Raw genomic sequence first — 6,000 nt, forward strand, 5'->3', positions numbered from 1 at the left:
GACGAAAAAATATGTTACAGACAAAGGAACAAGGTAAAAACCTACAAGACCAAATAAATGAAGACAAAATAGGCAACCTACCTGGAAAAAATTCAGAGTAATGATAGTAAAGTTGATTCAAAATCTCAGAAATAGAATGGAGAAAATACAAGAAACATTCAACAAGGATCTAGAAGAACTAAGGAGCAAACAAACAATGATGAACAACACAATAACTGAAATTAAAAATACTCTAGAAGGAATCAATAGCAGGATAACTGAGGCAGAAGAACAGATAAGTGAGCTGGAGGATAAAATGGTGGAAATAACTGCCAGGGAGCAGAATAAAGAAAAGAAAATGAAAAGAATTGAGGACAGTCTCAGAGACCTCTGGGACAACACTAAATGCACCAACATTCGAATTACAGGGGTCCCAGAAGAAGAGAAAAAGAAAGGGTCTGAGAAAATATTTCAAAAGATTATAGTTGAAAACTTCCCTAACATGGGAAAAGAAATAGTCAATCAACTCCAGAAAGCACAGAGAGTCCCATACAGGATAAACCCAAAGAGAAACATGCCAAGACACATATTAATCAGACCATCAAAAATTAAATACAAAGAAAAATATTAAAGCAGCAAGGGAAAAGCAACAAATAACATACAAGAGAATCCCCATAAGGTTAACAGCTGATCATTCAGCAGAAACTCTACAAGCCAGAAGGTAGTGGCAGGACATATTTAAAGTGATGAAAGGGAAAAACTTGCAACCAAGATTACTCTACCCAACAAGGAGCTCATTCAGATTTGATGGAGAATTCAGAAGCTTTACAGACAAGCAAAAGCTACAAGAATTCAGCACCACCAAGCCAGCTTTACAACAAATGCTAAAGGAACTTCTCTAAGCGGGAAACACAAGAGAAGAAAAAGACCCACAAAAACAAACACAAATCATTTAAGAAAATCGTAATAAGAAGATACATATCAATAATCACCTTGAATGTAAATGGATTAAAGGCTCCAACCAAAAGACAGAGACTGGCTGAATGGATACAAAAACAAGACCCTTATATATGCTGTCTACAAGAGACTCACTTCAGACCAAGGGACACATACAGACTGAAAGTGAGGGGGTGGAAAAATATATTCCATGCAAATGGAAATCACAAGAAAGCTGGAGTAGCAATACTCATATCAGATAAAATAGACTTTAAAATAAAGACTGTTACAAGACACAAGGAAGGACAGTATATAATGATCAAGGGATCGATCCAAGAAGAAAACATAACAATTGTAAATATTTATGCACCCAACATAGGAGCACCTCACTAAATAAGGCAAATGTTAACAGCCATAAAAGGAGAAATCGACAGTGACACAATAATAGTGGGGGACTTTAACACCCCAATTACAACAATAGACAGATCATCCAGACAGAAAATAAATAAGGAAACACAAGCTTTAAATGACACAATAGACCAGATAGACTTAATTGATATTTTTAGGACATTCCACCTGAAAGCAGAAGAATACACTTTCTTCTCAACTGCACATGGAACGTTCTCTAGAATAGGTCACATTTTGGGTCACAAATCAAATCTTGGAAAATTTAAAAGAATTGAAATCGTATCAAGCATCTTTTCCAACCACAACACTATGAGATTAGAAATCAATTACAGGAAAAAAACAGTAAAAAACACAAATACATGGAGGCTAAACAGTGCGCTGCTAAATAACCAAGAGATCACTGAAGAAATCAAAGAGGAAATCAAAGAATACCTAGAAACAAATGACAACAAAAACACGATGATCCAAAACCTATGGGACACAGCAAAAGCAGTTCTAAGAGGGAAGTTCATAGCAATTCAGGCTCACCTCAAGAAACAAGAAAAATCTCAAATAAACAATCTAATCTTACACCTAAAGCAACTAGAAAAAGAAAAACAAAGAAAATGCAAGATTAGTATAAGGAAAGAAATCATAAAGATCACAGCAGAAATAAATGAAATAGAAACAAGAAAACAATAGCAAAGATCAATAAAACTAAAAGCTGGTTCTTTGAGAAGATAAACAAAACTGAAAAACCTTTAACCAGAATCATCAAGAAAAAAAGGGAGAGGATGCAAATCAATAAACTTAGAAATGAAAAAGGAGAGATTACAACTGACACTGCAGAAATACAAATGATCATAAGAGACTACTACGAGCAACTATATGCCAATAAAATGGACAACCTGAAAGAAATGGACAAATTCTTGGAAAAGTACAACCTTCCAAGACTGACCCAGGAGGAAATAGAAAATATGAACAAACCAGTCACAAGTAATGAAATTGAAACTGTGATTAAAAATCTTCCAACAAACAAAAGTCCAGGACCAGATGGCTTCACAGGTGAATTCTATCAAACATTTAGAGAAGAGTTAATATGTATCCTTCTCAAACTCTTCCAAAATATAGCAGAGGGAGGAACACTCCCAAACACATTCTACGAGGCCACCATCACCCTGATACCAAAACCAGACAAAGATGTCACAAAAAAAGAAAATTATAGGCCAATATCACTAATGAACATAGACGCAATAATCCTCAACAAAATACTAGCAAACAGAATCCAACAACACATTAAAAGGATCATACACCATGATCAAGTGGGATTTATCTCAGGAATGCAAGGATTCTTCAATATACGCAAAACAATCAATGTGATACACCATATTAACAAATTAAAGAATAAAAACCATATGATCATCTCAATAGATACACAAAAAGCTTTTGACAAAATTCAACACCCACTGATGATAAAAACCCTCCAGAAAGTGGGCATAGAGAAAACCTACCTCAACATAATAAAAGCCATATATGACAAACCCACAGCAAACATCATTCTCAGTGGTGAAAACTGAAAGCATTTCCTCTAAGATCAGGAACAAGACAAGGATGTCTACTCTCACCACTATTATTCAACATAGTTTTGGAAGTCTTAGCCACAGCAATCAGAGAAGAAAAAGAAATAAAAGGAATACAAATTGGAAAAGAAGAAGTAAAACTGTCACTCTTTGCAGATGACATGATACTGTACGGAGAAAATCCTAAAGATGCCACCAGAAAACTACCAGGACTAATCAATGAATTTGGTAAAGTTGCAAGATACAAAATTAATGCATAGAAATCTCTTGCATACTTATACACTAACAGCAAAATATCAGAAAGAGAAATTAAGAAACAATCCCATTTACCATCGCAACAAAAAGAATAAAATACCTCGGAAAAAACCCTACCTAAGGAGGCAAAAGACTTTTACTCAGAAAACTATAAAACACTGATGAAAGAAATCAAAGTTAACATAAACAGATGGAGAGATAACCATGTTCTTGGATTGGAAGAATCAATATTGTGAAAATGACTATACTACCTAAAGCAATCTACAGGTTCAATGCAATCCCTATCAAATTACCAATGGCATTTTTCACAAAACTAGAACAAGAAATTTTACAATTTGTATGGAAACACAAAAGACCCCAAATAGCCAAAGCAATCTTGAGAAAGAAAAACGGAGCTGGAGGAATCAGACGCCCTGACTTCAGACTATAGTACAAAGCTACAGTAATCAAGACAGTATGGTACTGGCACAAAAACAGAAATATAGATCAATGTAACAAGATAGAAAGCCCAGAGATAAACCCACACACATAGGGTCACCTTATCTTTGATAAAGGAGGCAAGAATATACAATGGAGAAAAAACAGCCTCTTCAATAAGTGGTGCTGAGAAAAATGGACAGCTACTTGCAAAAGAATGAAATTAGAACACACCCTATCACCATAGACAAAAATAAAATCAAAATGGATTAGCAACCTAAATATAAGGCCAGACACTATAAAACTCTTAGAGGAAAACATAGGCAGAACACTCTATGACATAAATCACAGCAAGGTCCTTTTTGACCCACCCACCTCCTAGAGTAAGGGAAATAAAAACAAAAATAAACAAATGGGACCTAATGAAACTTAAAAGCTTTTGCACAGCAGGGGAAACCATAAACAAGATGAAAAGACAACCCTCAGAATGGGAGAAAATATTTGCAAGTGAAGCACCTGACAAAGGATTAATCTCCAAAATATACAAGCAACTCATGCAGCTCAATATCACAAAAACAAACAACCCAGTGCAAAAATGGGCAGAAGACCTAAATAGACATTTCTCCATAGTAGACATACAGATGGCCAACAAATGCATGAAAAGATGCTCAACATTACTGATCATTAGAGAAATGCAAATCAAAACTACAATGAGGTATCACCTCACACCAGTCAGAATGGCCATCATCAAAAAATCTACAAACAATAAATGCTGGAGAGGGTGTGGAGAAACGGTAACCCTCCTGCACTGTTGGTGGGAATGTAAATTGATACAGCCACTATGGAGAACAGTATGGAGGTTCCTGAAAAAACTACAAATAGAACTACCATACGACCCAGCAATCCCAATACTGGGCATATACCCTGAGAAAACCATAGGTCAAAAAGAGTCATGTACCAAAATGTTCATTGCAGCACTATTTACAATAGCCAGGACATGGAAGCAACCTAAATGTCCATCAACAGATGATTGGATTAAGAAGATGTGGCACATATATACAATGGAATATTACTCAGCCATAAAAGGGAACGAAATTGAGTGATTTGTAGTGAGGTGGATGGACCTAGAATCTGTCATACAGAGTGAAGTAAGTCAGAAAGAGAAAAACAAATACCGTATGCTAACGCATATATATGGAAATTTAAAAAGTGATACTGATGAACCTAGTGGCAGGGCAGGAATAAAGACGCAGAGGTAGAGAACAGACTTGAGGGCATGCGGGGGAAGGGGAAGCTGGGATGAAGTGAAAGAGTAACATTGACGTATATACACTACCAAATATAAAATGGATGGCTAGTGGGAAGGTGCTGCAGAGCACAGGGAGATCAGCTCGGTGCTTTGTGACCACCGAGAGGGGTGAGATAGGGAGGGTGGGAGGGAGGCTCAAGAGGGAGGGGATATGGGGATATATGTATACATATAGCTGATTCACTTTGTTGTACTGCAGAAACTAGCACAACATTGTAAAGCATTTATACTCCAATAAAGATGTGGGGGGGAAAAAAGAAAGAAAATGTGAGACAAATGAACCTACCTACAAAACAGAAACAGACGCACAGACATAGAGAACAGACTTGTGGGGTTGCCAAGGGGGAGGAGAGTGGGGAAGGGATGGACTGGGAGTTTGGGATTAGCAGATGCAAACTATTACCCAAAGAAGGGATAAACAACAAGGTCCCACTGTATAGCACAGGGAACTATACTCAATATCGTGAGATAAACCATAGTGGAAAAGAATATAAAGAAGAATGTATATATATATCTATAAGTGAATCCGTTTGTTGTACAGCAGAAATTAACACGACATTGTAAATCAACTATACCTCAATTAAATTTTTTAAAAATTTAAATAAAATAAAAAGCCTTTTAATAAAAAAAAGAATAATTTGTTACTACAAAAAAAAATCAGTAATTTTAAATAAGGCAAATACTTCCCCTTAGAAAAAAAAAAAAAAGGAATGATTTGTTAGCTTCTCTACCTCAGACTAAACTTCTTAAGACACTGAGCCTCTTCCGGGAAGAGGGCTGGCCCACAGTGCTTGGATCAGAGGATTCTGGGAATGAGGCCATCCCAAGGCTCTGACCCAACCCCAGGGCAGTTGGTGGAGCCAGTCAGGTACCAAGAGGGAGTGTGGTTGATGGGAGTTGACATTACAGTCTCAGGGGAGCATCATTCCAGACAGGACTGGGAACCTGGCTGAAAATTCTAAGAGAAAAGGAGAGATGAAGGAGGTCATGAAACCCTTCAAGATCCATATGGGCTTCACATAGAGAAAGCCTCTGCCACTGTGGTGGAGAAGCAGAGGCCACACAATGTGTACTTGCAGCTGTGATGAATTATGTGGCCCCAGTGGGATTTCCTAGAAATCTGGGAAGGCGACTGAT

Source organism: Eschrichtius robustus, chromosome 3 (assembly GCF_028021215.1).
Source record: "Eschrichtius robustus isolate mEscRob2 chromosome 3, mEscRob2.pri, whole genome shotgun sequence".
In the NCBI taxonomy this organism is placed as follows: Eukaryota; Metazoa; Chordata; class Mammalia; order Artiodactyla; family Eschrichtiidae; genus Eschrichtius; species Eschrichtius robustus.